Source organism: Notolepis coatsorum, assembly GCF_963971535.1.
Source record: "Notolepis coatsorum genome assembly, contig: SUPER_7_unloc_1, whole genome shotgun sequence".
Lineage (NCBI taxonomy): Eukaryota > Metazoa > Chordata > Actinopteri > Aulopiformes > Paralepididae > Notolepis > Notolepis coatsorum.
The window spans coordinates 1,408,666-1,431,165 of record NW_028174880.1 but is presented as its reverse complement, the minus strand read 5'-3'; the positions used below and the strand labels follow the sequence as shown (position 1 = coordinate 1,431,165).

General features: G+C 42.6%; 1 pseudogene across 1 annotated transcript in view; it reads right to left on the bottom strand.

The window, feature by feature from the left end:
* Positions 1 to 12,960, bottom strand: part of LOC311232702 (transmembrane protein 144-like) — a 24,055-nt pseudogene extending 11,095 nt beyond the window's left edge. The window contains exons 1-5 of the transcript XR_014621095.1: positions 12,631 to 12,960; positions 8,132 to 8,254; positions 4,560 to 4,659; positions 3,567 to 3,647; positions 605 to 689 (exon numbers count right to left, since the gene is read on the bottom strand). The product of XR_014621095.1 is annotated as a transmembrane protein 144-like (transcript). The remainder of the gene's footprint in view (positions 1 to 604; positions 690 to 3,566; positions 3,648 to 4,559; positions 4,660 to 8,131; positions 8,255 to 12,630) is intronic.
* Between the last annotated feature and the right edge of the window lie 9,540 nt (positions 12,961 to 22,500).

The window sequence follows — 22,500 nt, the reverse complement described above, 5'->3', positions numbered from 1 at the left end:
GAGAGAGAGTATTCGGTATTTTACCGAACCTAAAACATGCTTTTGGTAACGATCGCAGCTTCGTGAAACGACCCCCCACCCCCCCTTCATGATTTTGTGAAGAAACATCTATATTTGTAGGGATGTCCGATATTATCGGCCTACCGATATTATCGGCCGATATCGGCATTAAAATGTGATATCGGAAAATATCGGTATCGGTTTTCAATTTTTTTTTTTTTTTACATTTTTATAACCTTTATTTACCCAGGCAAGCAAGTAAGAACAAATTCTGATTTTATTTATTGTCAAAAGTATGCATAATGTTGTGTTAATTCCACAACAAGAGATATGTAATGTTAATTACCTGAAACCCTGCATATATCGGTATCGGTTGATATCGGTATCAGAAATTAAGAGTTGGACAATATCGGTATATCGGTATCGGTAAAAAAGGCCAATATCGAGCATCCCTAGGTTTAACCTTTGATTTGGAAATAATATAGGTTTCAGGCGAGCAACCCGAATGATTTGCGCATGAACACGTCATATCTCACGATCTAGAAAACGAGCCTGGGTTATTTTGAAAGGGGCCGATGTTTAGTGTGGAACAGCGCCGACCTACTCTGTCAGGTAGCAGAGGAGTCTCTTCTTCAGGGCCGCCTGGTCGACTGGAGACGTCAGTCTTGATGAAGAAGAAGATCACAGCACTGACACACACACACACACACACACACACACACACACACACACACACACACACACACACACACACACACACACACACACACACACACACACACACACACACACACACACACACACACACACACACACACACACACACACACACACACACACACACACACACACACACACACACACACACACACACACACACACACACACACACACACACACACACACACACACACACACACACACACACACACACACGTTCGTTAATCACACGTTAATACCGCGTTAACTTTGACAGCCTTAATTATAATAATAATAATAATAATAATAATAATAATAATAATAATAATAATAATAATAATAATAATAATAATAATAATAATAATAATAATAATAATAAACGTTATCTGTATAGCACCTTTCATACAGAAACTGCAGCTCAAAGTGCTTCACAACAGAAAAAAGACAGGCATAAAATGAGCACATAAAGTGCAGACATAAAAAATCACAGTTTTTCACATTAGGATCTAACATCCCAACAGGCCACCTTGTTTATGGTTTGATTCAGTTTTAAATAGACAATAATAAAAACGAGTAAGATAGAATAGACAGAGTAAAATAGTGCACATAAAGTGCAGACATATAATATAATTAATTTAAAAAAAATCTTTTCAAATGTAGCCAAGAGTAAAGACCCCAACCCTATCAAAACAGCACTCAAAGTGTATATTTTCAGCACTACGTTTGTTTACCAATGATTTAAGCGTTATATGAATACATATGAGTTTATAGAAATCTCAGCACATTGAGACGGAAACCGGCAGATATTGACGTGAGGAAATGGCACAGCAAAATGTGAGTGTAGTCTTATAATAATAATAATAATAATAATAATAATAAACGTTATTTGTATAGCACCTTTCATACAGAAACTGCAGCTCAAAGTGCTTCACAACAGAAAGAAGACATAAGGCATAAAATGAGCACATAAAGTGCAGACATATAAAATCAGTTTTTCACATTAGGATCTAACATCCCAACAGGCCACCCTGTTTATGGTTTGATTCAGTTTTAAATAGACAATGATAAAAAGAGTAAGATAGAATAGACAGAGTAAAATAGTGCAATCAAATTGTAGAATAGATTAAAAAAGATATATATATTTTACAGTGCAATAAGATTGTTCTGGATTACTGTTCAACAGTTCAAAGTTGTCTTTACCTTCTCTGTTTGGTATCCACAGTTTAAAACTTGACAGTCTTCCCTCCTGTTTTATACCCACTTTGACCCTTTGACTTTGACCCTCGTGAAAGAAGAGACCCAGGGCTTTCGATGGGCTTTCGAATTTCATAAAACTACACTACCCAGCTCACGCCAGCCCCTTTTCTCTGATGTGAAATTATTTCAACTTTATTTTTCATAATTATGTCTCACAAACCTGAACGTTATTACCATAAAATAGAACGTAGTTTGTTTCTTTACCTTTCTACGAACATCTAGAAAAAAATATGTTTCAATCTGATGCAAAATGGCGGAGCTATTTACATTATAAAAAAGTTACTGTACTATACATTAGATTTCATTCACAGAATTTGCTGCCCTGAAACGGGCGCCCGGTGATACTACATCCAGATTGAACTCTGCCATTGGAAAGATGAGATTTGGCCTGATCCATAGATGTATGACTTGGCCATAATAAGGTAATTTATAGTCCTGATATTCAATATTCTATATTCATATTTAAAATTGTATGTGTCCAGATGGGAAAATTCAGTACTGTATCTACAAAACTAAATCATCTTCCCTTTATTTATTTGCTTAGATTTTTTGTACACTTGATCTCAAGAAGGTCTGGTCAATGTTTGCATGGTGTTACTCACTGTCAAAGATGCATTTTTTTTAATAATAATAATAATTGATATTCTCTTTTGTTTCATTACAATTTACTCAAGCATAGTAACAGACACAATATTTCTGACACTGGGAATACATTCCCTGAGATCCATAGATGTCCCTAGATACCAGGAACATGCAAATGTTGAGGAGTACAAATACCTCGGTGTGCACATCGACAACAAACTGAATGGGTCAAAACACGCAGAGGCACTGTACAAGAAGGGCCAGAGCCGACTCTACTTCCTCAGAAGGCTGAGATCCTTCAATGTCTGTACAAGGACGTTGAGGATGTTCTATGAGTCGGTGGTGGCGGGCGCCTTCTTGTACGCTGTGACCTGCTGGGGCAGCGGACTGAGAGCAGGGGACACAAACAGGCTGGATAAGCTGGTCAGGAAGGCCAGTAGCGTGGTTGGGGTGGAGCTGGACTCTCTAGCGAGGGTGGCGGAGAGGAGGAGCCTTGCTAAGCTCCAGGCCATCAGGGAATACCCCTCCCACCCACTACACACAGACTTGGCTGACAGGAGGAGCATGTTCAGTGCTAGGCTCACACTACCTAAATGCAGCACTGAACGGCACAGGAAGTCCTTCATTCCAACAGCCATCAGACGATACAATGAATGCATCACTGTGCCTCACTGCATCACTGAGCACAGAGTGACAGTTACCATCTTCCTGGACTCCTACTTTGAAACAGCACTGTGCAATATTACACCTACTGTAGACTTCAGTATATTTTTACTGTATTTATTTACTGTATATTTTATTCCATTTTTTATTCTATTTTATTCTACTCTTATCTTAGGCAATTTGATTTGTTTTGTTGTTCTGTCTAAATGTTTAAATGTTGAGCGATTTGCAGTGTCAAATTTTCCTCAGGATAATAAAAGTATTTCTATTCTATTCTACAAGATGGAAGCAATCTTCCATTTACTTGGGCATGTATTTTTAGGCGAATCTTCTGAAGATATGGCTAGAGGTTAAGAGGTTAATACCTGAGCAGACACAGACCAGCCCCACAGTAGTTTAGAGTAGCGTTGTTCACTTCCTCTGCTTCTATACCAAACCAACCAAGCCTAGAGACACAGAGAGACAGAGAGAGACACAGAGAGAGGAGAGAGAGACATAGAGAGACACACAGAGAGAGGAGAGAGAGAGACACACAGAGAGACAGAGAGAGGAGAGAGAGAGACACACAGAGAGACAGAGAGAGAGAGACACAGAGAGAGGAGAGAGAGAGACACAGAGAGACAGAGAAAACATGAAAAATAACTCAAACTCCCATACCTACTGGGTGAAATACAACAATGTGCAAACACAGCAGCAAGATTTGTGAGCTGCTGTGACAAGAAAAGGACATCCAACGGAATACAACCTCCCACCGTTTTTCTCCAAATGCAGTATAGTATCGTTTTGAATACTATTTTAGTACCGGTAAACCGTGCAACACTAGTGTATATGTATGTCTGTGTTAGGGCTGTCCCCGACTAAGGATTTGGATGGTCGACTATGATTGGCCACAATTTGCCGTTAGTCGACTATTGGTCGACAAAAGAAATTATAATATTTTTACATTTTATTTTTTATTTATTTTTATGATTCCATTTGGGCTGTGGGGGGTGCTTAATGTCTGAAGGAGTCGACTGAAGGCTTCTTGTCCTCTGCAAAAGCATGCAATTGGTCCACTGATGGATACATCTTGATATTTGTCTAGTCTAGTGTGTTCATTAGATGGTGAAATCCTCTTTCAGTGCCGCTGTGCCTGTTTTCGTAGGCAGTTAGCCTCTGGTATGCGTGCCATTAGCGTTAGCCACGCTTCTAGGCCTCTTTTCTTTTGGAAAGAATGATACAAAAATAAAAATAAAATAAAAAATATTATAATTTTTTTTTTCCGACTAAGAGGTTGGCCAGTCGACTACGGCTCCTTTCGACCGACTAATCGACTAATAGGGGTCAGCCCTAGTCTGTGTGTGTGTAGTGTGTGGTACCTGGAGCTGGCCCACCCCATCAGCAGGCTGAAGGAGGCCCAGATGAGCAGACCCAGACTGAGCCCAATGGTCTTCACGATGGGCACCACCGCCACGTTACCTGCAGGCAGGGGTGGAAAGTACTGGAGTAATTGTACTTTGTTACAATACTTAAGTACTGTTTTGGGGGGATTTGTACTTTATACTTTATACTTTATATTATTAGGTTTGTATACTTGTACTTTTACTCAATTACATTTCAGAGAAAAAAAAACACTTTTTACTCCTTACATTTAAAATGCAGACCTACAAAGTACAAAGTACAAATCTCGCAGGTCCAACAATTTTAATTAGTATATTTGTTTCTCTGGCCGAACTAACGCTAACGTTAATAATCCTGCGGCCGCGCTTTATTTAAAAACAGCCAATCAAATCCCCATCAATGGAAAATGAACCCGCCCCATACCCCTGTGCTGATTGGTCCTTGTGCAAGACTAGAAAGCGGGGATCTTTGATTAAACACCTGCTATCAGAAGAATAGACGGTCAGAAAAAAGGTTTTTACTTTGACTTTTTAGTACTTACCGGTAAGTACATTTAAAAAGTAGAAACGTTTTCACTTTTACTCAAGTGTGTTTTTAGCCAGATACTCTGACTTTTACTTGAGTACGATTTTGAGACGGTACCCAATACTTTCACTTAAGTATAATTTCTGGGTACTTTTTACACCCCTGACCTACAAGGACAATGACATCACGGCCACGTTACCTACAAGGACAATGACATCACCGCCACGTTACCTACAAGGACAATGACATCACGCCACGTTACCTACAAGGACAATGACATCACGGCCACGTTACCTACAAGGACAATGACATCACGGCCACGTTACCTACAAGGACAATGACATCACCGCCACGTTACCTACAAGGACAATGACATCACCGCCACGTTACCTACAAGGACAATGACATCACCGCCACGTTACCTACAAGGACAATGACATCACCGCCACGTTACCTACAAGGACAATGACATCACCGCCACGTTACCTACAAGGACAATGACATCACCGCCACGTTACCTACAAGACTAATGCATACGCTGTCTCAAGACCTAACGGAACGTAGGCCAAGTGCGTCCACATTTTTATAGGATTCTATCACATTTTCATTACTGTAGTCGGCATGTTTTTTTTTTTTTTACCTTTTTCCCCCTCCTTCTTTTTCCGATTTTTTTTCTCCCATCCCACCCTTCCTGGTTGTTGCGCACTTTTCCCCTACTGTTGGTCCGGGAGGCCGGAGACTGTCACAGGCTTTCCTCCGACGCATGTGCAGCCAGCCTGGCAGCGCAGATTCTCACCGGGGAGAGTGTAGCGTGTGGAAGGCCGCACTACCTCTCTCCAGATCCTACCCTCGCTGAGCAGGCGCCCCGACCGAACTGTAGGGGTCGCTGTCCACAACGCCCAGGACCCACCCGCCAGCTTTCCCCACCCTCTAATACTGCCAATTGTATTAGTGTGAACGGCCAGCAGCCAAGCTGGTGACAACGCCGGGAGCTGGATTCGAACACGCGAATCCAGCATCTCCGGCGTTGGTGACGAACGCAATCTCCGCTACGCCACCTGACCGCCCGTCGGCATGTTTTCAACAAATGTACATGCTTGTTTGAATTTATCATGTGTGCCATTATTACTGTCAAATGTAACTGATGATTGTGAAATATTTGTATAATGAGGCTATGGCTGTATGTGTAATGTCACCGAATGTCCCCAAGGGGATTAATAAAGTCCATCCTTATCCTCGAGGACAATGACTCCACCGTCACGTTGCCTACGAGCGTTAGGGCTGCTGTACCGAATGCGTCGCAGCTTCGATCATAATGTTGACATTGGAATTCTAAATCAACAGTCGAATTTTTTATGAATTAATTAAATACACAAATTTATATATTTTTTTTATGTCTCTATTCATTCTGTTTAAACCATTGGGGTTTTTTCTTCACAGTTGCAGATAAAGATTAGGCGACACTAGGGGTGGACGGTATAAACGGTATACGGTATAAACGGTATGAATTTGCTCTACGGTATGGATTTTGCCTATACCGTGTAACCGGTAGTGCAGCTCTAAAATAGCAATGACGTCATGTAACCACTGCGCGACTATTTCACTCGCATTTGCCCCTAAAAATAGATAGAATTAGTCATAGATAATAGATATGTGCGAACTGGAAAAAGTTATTTAGGAGGCTTCGCGCAGTGGGCGTGCCAGCCCCTACCGCACGCATGTAAACACGGGTCTACTAGTAGTCTAGTGGGACGGGACGTCTCCCTGAGCTAACGTTAGCTTAGCTACCGTTACAAAATGACCCAGTCAACTATTCACTTTTAGTTTAATACATGATGAGGCATTGTCTAACCGAACGGTATCTAGTCGGCCAGCTACCGATAGCTCCTGACATCAACAAACGCTCCATCAAGTCTAGTAGAGTAGACGTGTATGATAGCTCCGTTAGCCGTTAGCTCACGTTAACGCAAGTTGGTTCACCGTTCAAAACGAAATGTCCCATTGAACTAAATAATTCACTGAGGCGTTGTATTAACGTTATATATATCCGGCTAGCAGTAGCTACAGATAGCTCCTGATATCAATGTCTTATAACACTGATTCGATGCGTATTCGAGCTGAGGGCTTGATGAGCACAGTTAAGTAACGTTATGCCAATAGGGTCCAGGTGCAGCGCCGGAGAATCCTGGCCGTAGCTCTGCTCGAGGCTACTCGAGTATAGGTCCAGGTGCAGCTCCGGATAATCCTGGCCGTAGCTGGAGGCTACTAGAGTACACACAGACAGTGGAGCTTGTTGCGTGGTGGCGATGTCTCGCAGATAATACAAGTACAAGTCTAATTATATAATATATATATTTTATAAAAAAAAAAAAAAATTATATAAAATAATTTTTTTTTTATCAAAAACGATGATACCGTGATATATACCGTTACCGTCTATGCTTCAAATTATACCGTGATATAAATTTTAGACCATACCGTCCACCCCTAGGCGACACTAATATTATAGTATTATACTATTAGACGTCGCTACGTCGATAATCATATTTCAAAATGGCATGTGTCCGGATGGCAGAATTCTGTACTGTATCTACAAAACCTTCTGTTTAATCATCTTCCCTTTATTCAGTTGTTTAAGTTTTTTTTTTTTTTTTTTTACACGTGATCTCAAGAAGGTGGTGAATGAGCTCAGTGGCAGTTTTTCATGTCTGGTAAATTTAGCATGGTGTTATTCACCATCAAAGATGAACAGAGAAAAGAAAAGAAAATGTATTATTCTCCTTTGGTTCATTACAATTTACTCAGTAACAGACACAATATTTCTGACACTGGCAACACATTCCCTGAGGTCCGGTCCATAGATGTCTCTAGATAACAAGAACATGCAAATGGACCCGCGGAGCTAATGATGCTAATGATGGAGCATCGCCGTCGGTTGTGTGATAGTAAAGGGGCTAACCTTCTGTATTGTCACAGTGAAAGGGTTAACCGGCTGTCGTCGTGTGGCAGTGAGAGGGTTAACTACCTGTGGCCCAGAGGGCTCCTCCCAACATGGCCAGGGGCCAGAACACAGGGGCCCCGAGGGCGATGTTAGCGACCAGAGACACTGTCCAGATAGCACTGCACAACACCCACTGGAAGAACAGACCTGAGAGAGAGGGGGGGGGAGAGAGAGAGGGGGAGAGAGAGAGAGAGGGGAGAGAGAGAGAGAGAGAGAGAGAGAGAGAGAGAGAGAGAGAGAGAGAGAGAGAGAGAGAGAGAGGGGGGAGGGAGAGACGGAGCACTGTGTAAACAAAGTTGGAGATACGCAGGTCCCCTTCTCTTTCTCTCTCTCCCGTTTGAGGAAGTCTTCCATAGACGGGCCGTTAGTTATGCTCCCGAATCGAGAGAGAGATAGAGAGGGGGAGAGAGAGAGACACAGAGAGACGACAGCGTGACGCGAGGGTGTATCTGTTTCTCCCTCTCTCTCTCGCTCGCTCTCTGTCAAACCCCGTTTGATGAAGTAGGGATGCCCCCCGGACCCCGGTTTTAAACGGGAACCGGTACTATATTAGAAAATACCGGAGTATTTATAAGCTCCGACGTCCTCGGTACTGCTATCGATACTCTAGAGAAATTATTATTATTATTATTATTATTTAAAAGTTGCGAACGATCTCTCCTCTCTCCGTCTCTGCACGAGAAGCAGCGAGTCATTATTACACACACTCCTCGCGAGTCGCGCTACACATACATACGGGTACTCCTTAATGAAAGCGCTGTCAATAGTATGCAGCTGCAGCACGTCAGACAGCAGCGCTTACAAGCCCCGCACATACAAGCCCCGCACACCTGATGTGCTGCAGCTGGAAGCATCTCAGCGCTGTCTCCGTGCCGACGCGCGCTGCACACAGACACAGACAGCTCTGCATGGACTGAGTCGTGATGGCGGATAGAGCGAAGCGTTCACAAGTGCAACAAAACATTTGCCAGTAAGGGTGGCAATACGAGCAATCTATCAAAACATTTGTTTGCAAAACACTATATTAGTGTGCAGAAATGCGCCGTATTCGACTGCCTTGCGCGCAGTGGTTCATCTGCATCCACGTCCACTGCAGCCGGTAAGCCAAGATACGGAGTTTCCTAGGCTAATAACGAATTATTACAAATAGGCTAATAAACAAAATAATTGTTTAGCTACAAATACTACAATCTAAAAACTTTTTATAGATCGTCAAGCTGAGGTCAGCCACCAATGTGTCCCAGGCCAGTGAGCCCACCACACATCCTCCCTCTACCTCCACCACCCAAAGTCCTTTCTCCCTAGCAGCTAGAGGAAAGATGACAGAGGATAGGGTGAACGAGTGTCACAGGGCTGTGACAAAGTTTGTTGTCAAAGGCCTGCACCCGTTCTCTACAGTGGAGTCCAAGGACTTTAGGTAACAACTAATCATTCAGTGTATATCGTTTTTTTTGTATACATAGTTGTCTAACTTGTCTGTTGTTGTTATAAGTTATTATTGAAGCAGCTATTCCCACCACTCCACACACATTTACAATAATTCAATCATTTCTAATCTTTACTGTAGGGAGATGACCAATGCTCTCAACTGCAAATATAAAAATCATAAAAAAATTATCAAAAAGAACCGATAAGAGTATCGATAAAGTACCGAACCGTTAAGCAGTATCGATAGGAGTAGTAGTATCGATAAAATCCTAACGATACCCATCCCTAGTCGGGTTACACTATGTGCTAGTACAACCACAGAGCCAATCGGATCACTATCCGCTCCATCCTCTCCTCGTTACGTCATGATGCGAGTCAAATCAGAATGACCTAATTAACTCGAGCAGGAAATGGTCGGACGTGAATGAGAGCAATCCGCCAATATGGTATTTAGAGACACAGACACATTGATACTAACTACTATTACTATGATACAATGCTAGACACTGAAAAAAGCCATTTATAATGCATGTCACCTTTAACAGATTGCAGAATGGGTACACTAACAGTACGGCTCAATACTCACAATTGTTAAAACACTTTGGCGACCACACTCTTGCTGCGATTTATGCAGGACAGAGGATTGTTTACAAACCGATGTACTTTCTAAGAGCTATATATATAATTTATAGTATTGCTATCTGTCCATTCTCATTGTCACTTGAGTGCATAAACCGTGCCTTCATAATGGCTTAAAGAAAATAAAGATCCATCGGTTGGTTGTCATTTTATAGCGTTGTGAATATAAGGTTTATCGCGCTTTTCGTCTAGTCTTTTTTCCAGGAAGCTAGATAATAGGCTAAACGTTGGCGCCGTTATATCAAACGCCATTTCTGCTGTATATATACAAATGAAATAAAACAAACTGCGTAGCATCCAGACTATTACAGAGCATCTATGGATGAAATGGGGGCGGCGGGGAACGCCGATTAGTATTATTTATTAGCAATATAGTGTGCGTTCAATCAGCCATGTTCACTGATCGATCACGTTAGGTTTTAAAACAATGTCCAATCCAGCTGTAATTTGGGGGAATAGTATCCTACCGTCAGGACATGTGATTGCCGGCAGCATTTCTTCATTACTAGTCATCGGATTCTGGTAGATCGATATGTCCATTGGCTAATCACAAATCCCATTATTCCAGGCTGAAAAATGCGTTCGGTAACTGGATCAAAGATGGGGGGTCTTCGTTTGGAATCGAGGCTCATATGATCCGCCCACAGCAGCGTTTCCGTTAGAACATATTCGTGCCGGTCTGAGTGTCCTGCAAGATTTCTATCACCGGACATATTCGAGATATTCCGGTCAGAGTTTTAAACAGCAGTCTATTATAATCACATTTTTATGAGCTAACGAATTCCGTTATAATTGGACATGTGTATTAATTACATCAAGCGAAGAATGAGAAATTGATTTGCAGAATCAAATTACTATCTCTCGCCTCTCAAGTTAGTGCGATACGCTACCAGCATCAAGCTCCCGCTGCAGCAGCTCTGTCACACGCACCCCCAAATGAATCTCGAGTCGACATCGCTTCACCTCGTTGTATCAGACACGTCACACATATCATAATGTTCAACTTCACGTATACAGTCATTAATATATTCCAAATAAAATAAGTCCCTCGATACTCCGTGCTGCTGCTGACTTGAAATAAAATAGACCGATACGCAGTCGGTCCGACACTAAACAGCAGTCTGTTATAATCACATTTTTATGAGCTAACGAATTCCGTTATATTGGACATTTGTATTAATTATATCAAGCGAAGAACTGAGAAAGCAGAGAGACGGCAACATTATCGTGGGTTTGCGTGACGACTCTCTCCACCTCGCAACGACTTATTTGCAAAGAGTATGGCGCTGCAGAGAAGCTGTTCAGCTGTTATTGGCTCTTTTCTGGGAACCGCACAACAGCGCCCCCCACCCAACATTGGCTGAAAATGGCTGAATTGGAGTACTGCTGGAATATTGCATTGTACTGCTGGTACTGCGGCTCTACAGCTTCAGAAAAGTCCGCACCCCCAGCACTAAGCTCTCGCCGACAACGTCGTTGTCATTATTAGAAGCAACGAGGAAACAAATGTAATGATCGTTTCGTTCATCGCATAGGCTATTTAATTTTAGCCTATTTTAATACAATTCAAATAATCAAATTGTGCTTAGACTCAGGGAATTATTTTCACCGGACATTAAGACCGGAGAGATAAAATATGTCGGACTTAAACAGATTTTGCCGGTAAAATACCGGTAATTACCGGCTAACGGAAACGCTGGCCCACAGGCTGTAAAAGATTTTTTTTTAATCCTCTCAATGATACTGCAGTGGAGCGATGGCGCCCCTAAGCGGATCTGGCCGGTATTGCATGTTTCGAAAATCAAATATGTGGGTAGGTCATGGATCTCGATCGCGGACGTTAATAGCGTTATAAATATGGAATAAAACAATAACAACTTGCCACGAGTATATACGTGGCTCTGGTCCACAACGCATGGCACCGAAACACGTATATACTCGTGGACGGACGGCAAAGTGTTTTAAGGGGATGCAGACCAGAGAAAGACTTTCGTCTTGTTTACATCAGGGTCCCCCCTTTTTCAATTCATCATAACATATATGACATACATGACATACAGATAGACAGTACTGCTACATAGATCTATACATTTATGGCATACCAGATTTGCAAATACAGTACTGTTTGTGATACAAAAAGAGTCTAAAAAAGAGAGTATATACATTTGACTGTACATTGGAGGAGGTTGGGTAGGCGGGGTGGGAACTGTACAACTGTACAAGCAAAACTGTACATTGGAATATCGACAAAACCATACTTGGTCCCAAGAAGAGGGTCTCATGTATTATTGGGTTTAATAGGACATTTACTGTACATTGGAGGGGGTTGGGTTAGGACATTTTACAGGGGCCAGTTTCGAATTGCAGTCTCCCGTAGGTGCTCTTTGAGAGTGGTCTTGAAAGTGGGTAGTGATTCACATTGCTTACTATATATCCCCCCCCCCCCCTCTCTTTACCGTCTCCGGTGTGTATCTTCTTCACGGGGACGAAGTTGCTGCCGTAGAACACCACCGCCGCCCCGCACGCGATGAAGCCGTAGGTCAGCTGACCGGAGGAGGAGCCGTTATTACCGGAGGCGCCGGTGGGCTCGAGCTCCGGGGGGACCGGGACCACAGACTGACAGCGGCACGGCCGGTAACCGGAGAACGTGACCGCGAGGAGCAGCGCGAGGCTGCAGAGTTTCAGTAACGACATACACCGGGAGAGACGAGCTGCACCGGGATCTAGACGGCTTCAAACGTGACCGGCGGGACCGGAGGAATGTGTCGGTGGTGATGTCGCTGACACCACTTCCTTGTTTCGAGTCAGCTGATCTGCCGAGTAGGGTCCAGCTGCGGCGCCGGGGATGCCGAGTAGGGTCCAGCTGCGGCGCCGGATAATCAAATGTGATAATTGTGAATGATTTTCTGTAATGAGTTGTATGCAGGCCTGGACTGGCCATCGGGAGCACCGGGAGTTTTCCCGGTGGCCTGGCCTGCACAGATTTTAAAAAAAATTATAAAAAAAAAAATTATATATAAAAAAAAACATATATATATATTTTTTTTTATTATTTTTTTGCCAGGCCATTGTTTCTAGTTGTGGCGGCGGCGCGGCGCGATAGTTATATAACCTAGGTGGGTGGGGAACAACCAGGATTTCACTGTCTGCCACAGAGTTGGAGAACTATCTGACTCTCTCTCACACACACACACAATGGAGCCGTGCTGCCGCTTGTGATTGGTGGAGGCGGGACCAGGCGATACAACTGATTGACAGCGGTGGCGGCGAATGGAATGGCAGACGGCACTCAGATGCAGAATAACAGCCAGGCAGTGAGCCAGGTAGTGAGGGACTCGGGAGAGATACAGTAGAGCGAAAGTCAATTAACGTTGATGTCAAGATGGACAGTGGAAGAAAGAGAAAGGGTGGAGGAGAGAGGGATAAAACAAAGAAAAAGAAAGGCCCTTACAGGAGAGAGTGGTTAACTGTATTATAATAGTAAATAGACAAATATGTTGTGCTCTTGCTTTTTTCTTTTTGAATGTGGAGAGAGTAGCATTGCTAGTGCCACAACAGTTTTATTTGAGGTCCATAACAGTACATTGTACTAAGCAATTGTTGGCTCATTAGTTTGTGATTCACATGCACTAAAATTCACCAGAATGCAGGAAATTAAGTCTTTGTAACAAAAAATTTCCTGGTGGGGGACCCCCAGACCCCCCGCTTAAAAAGTGGCCTGATTGGGGCTATATTTCGCGCTATATCTCCCGGTATGAATTATTTCCCCAGTCCGGCCCTGGTTGTATGTGTTCAAGCCTCCTTGACTTCCAGGGACAACGATGTAAATTATATAAGTCATTCGTTCCTCTCCTTGACTAAAGCAAATATGTGATGTAATGATCTGTATATGTTTTGTTGTCTAAATAAATACCTACCTACCTACCTGTTGAGTTACTGGGCTAACGCGCTGTAAGTGTTAAGACACGTGTTAACCCTTTCACTGCGACAATACCACAGGTTAACCCTTTCACTGCCACACGACAGCAGGTTAACCCTTTCACGACAAAGGGTTAACCGTGTGCAGGGGTGCAGACAGTCGTAATTTCAGAAGTGCCTGTACTGTGTTTATAATGACGTCACGTGCGCGCTCCCACGCGCGCTCCCGCACATACATGTTCCCTGGCGTGCGCACAGAACAGATGATTATTATGCATAAATAGTAGGATGTTTGTATAGGAAATTACTAGTTTTAGTTTAGTTTTTGTAAATATTGCCTTGAAATAGAGAAGCTGAAAAAGGTAGCAGCAGGATGTAGCCTTCAATATATAAAGAACTTATATTGTCAACAGATGTGGTTGAAAAACAAACAATGTTTTAAATGTAATTGTATAGATGCAATATTGTAGGTACAATTTCTTTAATTGAATTAACTTAAACTAGACAAGTAAATACAAACTCAATTAACAATGTAACTTACAGTTTACAGTTAAGGACAGTTTCCTTCTGAAGCACAAACTTATAAGAAATGTCTCATCCTTCCAGTCGGGACCATTTGTCACATAGTGAGAGGTTCCACAGCTCAAGCAAACCCCCACAGGGCTAGTATTTTTGTTTTGCACTTCTCGTTCTTTGTTATGCTATTGTTATGCAAAGACGAGTAGCTAGATAAGTACCGGCACTTGGCGCACAGCGGCACGACGAGTCGAGTGAAAGTTGTCAACGCATTTTTTTGTGTGCGTGCGTGCGCGTGTAGCCGGTGTGATCTTGTTGCGTTGTGTTTTAGTCGATTCGACCCCTGTTAAGGGATCGCCCTGAGTGGGAGTTGAACCCCCGGTCTCCCGCGTCGCGGGCGGCATCACAGACCACGGTCTGGATGCCTCTGGGGAGTGAGTTTACTTGCAGCACCGCTTACCATCCACTGAACTACTTGTACCATCGTGACTGTGGATATACTGCGGTACCTCCGTTACACCCGCGTGCTTCTGCTCAGAAAAGTGGTGGAACGGTGTGGCACCGCGTGGCATGAGCACTGCACCCCTGACTTTCTGTAGCGTGGTAGTGAAAGTGTTAAATAGCTCTACATTCCAACAGCCGTCACTGATATAGAGCGTCTGGTCAGTAACAACATGGGTCTGACAGAACTTAGATAAACAACTTTTAAAGAACACAAGAGAAAAGGGCGGCGAGAGATCCGACTTCTCGACCTTAAGCAAAGATAACTTTAAATCATGATAACGGGCGAGATATCCGACTTCTGCCCGTGGACGGCTGTTCCCAGTAACACTGCTGAAGAACCGACAGGGAGAGAGGGGCAGAGTATTACTATAAAGGCCTCAACAAGCCAGCAGACCCAATCAGCACCAGTGACACAGACACAGGCAGGTGACAACAATCAGGTTAATTACAGAGACAGCAGGTGACGCCAATCAAGGTAATACAGAGACAGCAGGTGACGCCAATCAAGGTAATACAGAGACAGCAGGTGACGCCAATCAAGATAATACAGAGACAGAGTGAGAGAATTCCAAGATGGCGGCCAGCAGGGCCTCCAATAGACCACTACACTTCCGCGTTACATTGAAATCAGGGAGGAGATTGCGGGGGTCAAATGAATGGATGTGGACGAGAGCCGTGATGGAAGTGGTTGCCGATACGGCTGTGGGGGTGCTAGAGACATGATCGAATAGACGTTTATGCGCCTCGCTCTCCTGAACACGGCGTGACCCATAACTAATCGATCAGAACTAAATTGGCAGAGAAAAAACCCATTTTAAAGCACCTATTCCGCATGGACATGCGCAGAGTGCCCATGGAGTCTGGACGACGCGAGATGACGCTCGAATGAATGTGGACTGTTCTATCAGAGGGGGGAGCTTCGGTGGCCAATGTCCTCTCAGCCGAACAGGATAATGAAGAAATGATCCCACTAAATGGCCAGACGCGTCTTATGGCGACATCTACAATTACCTCATTGAGTCTACAGGTAGACTAATGTTTATATTTAAGTGCAGCGGTCTGTAGCCACTTACATGACCATCGAAGCTCCCCCCTCTGATGGAACAGTCCACATTCATTCGAGCGTCATCTCGCGTCGTCCAGACTCCATGGGCACTCTGCGCATGTCCATGCGGAATAGGTGCTTTAAAATGGGCTTTTTCTCTGCCGATTTAGTTCTGATCGATTAGTTATGGGTCACGCCGTGTTCAGGAGAGCGAGGCGCATAAACGTCTATTCGATCATGTCTCTAGCACCCCCACAGCCGTATCGGCAACCACTTACATCACGGCTCTCGTCCACATTCATTCATTTGACCCCCCGCAATCTCCTCCCTGATTTCAGAATCCCGGAAGTGTTACGGTGGTCTATCCTGAATAGGGAGAGAAGCCCAGACGTTACAATTATAGAATAGAATAGAATATAACTACTTTAATCATCCCGAGGGGAAATTTGGCACTATACAAATCGCCCACAGTAAACATTTAGGTATAGACGAAACAAATCACGAATACGAATAACAAAAAATTGCCTACGAATAAGGAATGAAATAAGCCTAAGAATAACATAATAATAATAATAATAATAATAATAATAATAATAATAATAATAATAATAATAATAATAATAATAATAATAATAATAATAATAATAATAATAATAATAATAATAATAATAATAATAATAATAATAATAATAATAATAATAATAATAAACTACGGTCCGGGATTCACATTTCACATTCACATCTCCTCTGTTATGTATGTACAATCTAATATAAAATATACAGTAAAAAAAATACAGAGATCTACATTAAGCGTACAGTAAGTGTAATATTGACAATGTTGTTTTAAAAGTAAAAATGTTTAGGAATAACAGGTTTCCATACGATTCTGTTTATAAAAAAAAATGCTCACGTTATTGTATTGGTTGTTAAATGATTGTTATTGACAGACCATCTATTTCTATTGTTTATTTATTGTTCTGAGTCAGGGGGCCGGCTAAATACGATTTTCTTCTCCCTGCTCCTTTTCGCTCATGGAATGTGCAAATTGAGAGGTGCTTTGATTATGAAATACTTTTTCTTTCTTTTATAGAACTGTGCGTTACCATGAACGGAACAAATTAAAATTGTATTAACTTAAATGAAGTTAAATTAACTAAAAATTACTCGTGTTGTACTTGGTAAGATAAGCTATATGGAAATATGGGAAACATAAAACATGTTGGCTACTGGGTCCATATTGGATATTATGGCCTTTTCCATCTGTAGTTGTCAAACATGTCCAGCAGATGGCAGCACAACACTGTTAACCTGTGTGCGTGTGTGTGTGTGCGTGCGTGCGTGCGTGCGTGAGTGAGAGAAACAGGGAGAGACATAGAGAGAGAGACACAGAGAGAGACATAGAGAGAGAGAGAGAGAAACAGAGAGAGACACGCACACAGAGTGAGACATAGAGAGAGAGAGACACAGAGAGAGACATAGAGAGAGAGAGAGAGAGAGAGAGAGAGAGAGAGAGAGACACAGAGAGAGACTTAGAGAGAGAGAGATAGAGAAAGAGAGAGCGAGACAGAGAGAGAGAGAGAGAGAAACAGAGAGAGACACGCACACAGAGGGAGACATAGAGAGAGACAGAGACAGAGAGAGACATAGAGAGAGAGAGAGCGAAAGAGAGATAGCTTTTAGTAGCAGCAATACAGTAACATTGAATAAACAACACAGTGGTTTTCACACCTAGCGACTTTCAAGTTCCATGGAGCATATTTTCCACCCTTTTCTTTTTATCCACTTTTTCTCCTTATTTTTCTATTTTTCTCCCATCCCAATTTCGCTGTTTCCAATTCTCCCCTCCCCTGTCTTGAACGTTGCTTGCATATGCCCCCCACAGGTCGGTTGTATCGAGGATAGAAGCCTTGCATCACATGTCCCCTCCGATACACGAGGAGGCAGCCTGTCACATCTTTTCACCTGCCAGCGCGGACTCTCAGTGGCGAGGAGTAACTCGTGGGAGGCTCACACTACCCCCGCCATTTTCCTGTCTCTGCTGTCCAGGCGTCCCCCAACCGACCTGTAGGAGTCGCTGTTTACAACGACCAGATTACCGCCCATCGACTCCCCACCCGCTGACTCTGCCAATTGAGCCAGTATGACCGCCGGCCCAAGCCGGAGGCAACGCCGACAGCCGGATTTGAACCCGGTATCTCTTGTGTTGGTAACAAGCGCAATATCCGCTGCGCCACCCAGCCGCCCTTATTTCCCACCCTTTTCAACATCGATGGCAGAGTGGAGGGTCGGGATCGAACACAACATACGCTTCATACACAGAATTAGTTAAAGACTTTGACAATCTCTGCTAATTGAGAGAAAGTCAAAATCATACTGGAATGGCCCTTTAAATACTACTGATCATTGTGTGTGTCTGGCACCTCAGTACCTCCCTGACCTCCTCCACCCCCTCACTCAGTCACGGTCCCTGCGATCCACAGACACTGGTCAGCTCTCCATCCCCCGAACCAACCAGACTGCGGACCTTCGGGGACAGAGCTTTCAGTGTGGCGGCTCCCACCCTCTGGAACTCTCTCCCCGCAGAACTCCGCACCGCCCCAACTCTGGACTCATTAAAAAAACTGCTCAAAACCCACCTCTTCAACTTGGCCTTTAACCCCTAATTTCTCACTTTGTATGTATATGTTGTGTCTGTCCACTATGTTTGTTACTTTTGCTATCCCCCCCCCCCCCCCCACGCTATGTAAAGCGACCGTGGGTCTTCTGAAAGGCGATATATAAAACGAAGTTATTATTATTATTATTATTATTAGAGAGAGAGAGAGGTTGCCCATTAAACATACAGTATATGGAAGAAGCCTTCTTGAACAAACCCTTAACGGCATATCGATGCCTGAAATGCAAAACCTCCTATCTGAAAATGTCACTTTTTTGAGAAAACAAAAAAAAGTGTTGTTGTTTTCTTGCAGAATGCAATTTTTTTAAGGATACCCAATACAATACAATACAGTACAGTACACAGTACGTTTCGCAGAGTAAATTTTACTCAAACTGAGTACATTTTACTCAAACTGACTGAAATGTACTGTGTACAATACAATACAATACAATACAATACAATACAATACAACACAGCACAACACAACACAACACAACACACTACAACACAACACAATACACCACAACACAACACAATACAATACAATACATGTATTGTATTTAGGGATGTCCGATATTATCGGCCGATATTGGCATAAAAATGTGATATCAGAAAATATCTATATCGTTTTTTTTTTTTTTTTTTTTTTTTTTTTACTTTATTTTTTAGCGTTTATCGCTTTTCTGGTCAAGCATGACCGACAGTTGCAGGGTGAAACGGGAGAGAGAGCAGGGGGAGACATTCGGCAAATGACGGCGAGTCCGGGAATCGAACTCGGAGTCAACCAGATCCGTGACGCAGCACGGAGTCCCGCGACGCAGCGCGGTAACATGGTGTGCTACTGGAGCACCCTCGTTTATTTTTTTACATTTATTTAACCTTTATTTACCCAGGCAAGCAAGTAAGAACAAATAATTATTTTATTTACTGTCAAAGTATGCATAATGTTGTGTTAATTACACAACAAGAGATATGTAATGTTAATTACCTGAAATTATTCCGTTTTTTTTGGGGGGGGGGGGGGGAACCCCGCATATATCGGTATCGGTTGATATCGGTATCGGAAATTAAGAGTTGGACAATATCGGTATATCGGTATCGGTAAAAAAGCCAATATCGAGCATCCCTAATTGTATTGTATTGTATTGTATTGTATTGTATTGTATTGTATTCTATTGTATTCTATTGTATTCTATTATGTTATATACCATTACGTTCCAATCTGCTCTATTCTATTTGATCATATTCCATTCTATTCTGCTCTGTTATGTTTTATTCTGTTCTGTTTTATTCTATTTTATTCTATTTCATTCTATTTTATTCTATTTTATTCAATTTTATTCTATTCTGTTCAGTTCTGTTCAGTTCTAGTCTGTTCTATTCAGTTCTAGGGGCTTGCTCTCCGGCTCTCGCTCAAGGACACTTGGACACGCTGCCCGGGAGGAGCGGGAGCCGGCATCGAAATGGGGAACCTCCTGATTACCAGACGACCCGCTCCACCCCCCCCGAGCCACTGACGCCCCTTTAGTAAACAATAGATGATGTCTGTGTCTCTAGTGCCAAAGTTTATCTTGTTTACATTGGGGCTAGAGGTCAGACCTTTAACCCTGTGCGGTAGTGAAGGGGTTAAAGGATTAATATCAGTAGTGAAAACACAGAGGCTTGTAAATGATTCTCCCATTGTTTGGAGTTTGAGTCAACGGCCCAACATGGAACACAATGAAGCAAGGCTGCTGTTAACCCTTTACTACCACACTACATAAGGTTAACCCTGTCACTACCACACGACAGAAGGTTAACCTTTCACTACCACACTACAGACGGTTAACCTTTCACTACCACACTACAGAAGGTTAACCTTTCACTACCACACTACAGACGGTTAACCTTTCACTACCACACTACAGAAGGTTAACCTTTCACTACCACAATACAGAAGGTTAACCTTTCACTACCACACTACATAAGGTTAACCCTTTCACTACCACACTACAGAAGGTTAACCTTTCACTACCACACTACAGAAGGTTAACACTTTCACTACCACACTACAGAAGGTTAAACCTTTCACTACCACACTACAGAAGGTTAACACTTTCACTACCACACTACAGAAGGTTAACCTTTCACTACCACACTACAGACGGTTAACCTTTCACTACCACACTACAGAAGGTTAACCTTTCACTACCACAATACAGAAGGTTAACCTTTCACTACCACACTACATAAGGTTAACCCTTTCACTACCACACTACAGAAGGTTAACCTTTCACTACCACACTACAGAAGGTTAACACTTTCACTACCACACTACAGAAGGTTAAACCTTTCACTACCACACTACAGAAGGTTAACACTTTCACTACCACACTACAGAAGGTTAACCCTTTCACTACCACACTACAGAAGGTTAACCTTTCACTACCACACTACAGAATGTTAACCTTTCACTACCACACTACAGAAGGTTAACCTTTCACTACCACACTACAGAAGGTTAAACCTTTCACTACCACACTACAGAAGGTTAAACCTTCACTACCACACTACAGAAGGTTAAACCTTTCACTACCACACTACACAAGGTTAACCTTTCACTACCACACTACAGACGGTTAACCTTTCGCTACCACACTACAGAAGGTTAACCTTTCACTACAACACTACACAGGGTTAACCTTTCACTACCACACTACAGAAGGTTAACCTTTCACTACCACACTACAGAAGGTTAAATGTACTGTGTACAATACAATACAATACAATACAATACAACACAGCACAACACAACACAACACACTACAACACAACACAATACACCACAACACAACACAATACAATACAATACATGTATTGTATTTAGGGATGTCCGATATTATCGGCCGATATTGGCATAAAAATGTGATATCAGAAAATATCTATATCGTTTTTTTTTTTTTTTTTTTTTTTTTTACTTTATTTTTTAGCGTTTATCGCTTTTCTGGTCAAGCATGACCGACAGTTGTAGGGTGAAACGGGAGAGAGAGCAGGGGGAGACATTCGGCAAATGACGGCGAGTCCGGGAATCGAACTCGGAGTCAACCAGATCCGTGACGCAGCACGGAGTCCCGCGACGCAGCGCGGTAACATGGTGTGCTACTGGAGCACCCTCGTTTATTTTTTTACATTTATTTAACCTTTATTTACCCAGGCAAGCAAGTAAGAACAAATAATTATTTTATTTACTGTCAAAGTATGCATAATGTTGTGTTAATTACACAACAAGAGATATGTATTGTTAATTACCTGAAATTATTCCGGTTTTTTTTGGGGGGGGGGGAACCCTGCATATATCGGTATCGGTTGATATCGGTATCGGAAATTAAGAGTTGGACAATATCGGTATATCGGTATCGGTAAAAAAGCCAATATCGAGCATCCCTAATTGTATTGTATTGTACTGTATTGTATTGTATTATGTTATATACCATTACGTTCCAATCTGCTCTATTCTATTTGATCATATTCCATTCTATTCTGCTCTGTTATGTTTTATTCTGTTCTGTTTTATTCTATTTTATTCTATTTTATTCTATTTTATTCTGCTCTCGCTCAAGGACACTTGGACACGCTGCCCGGGAGGAGCGGGAGCCGGCATCGAAATGGGGAACCTCCTGATTACCAGACGACCCGCTCCACCCC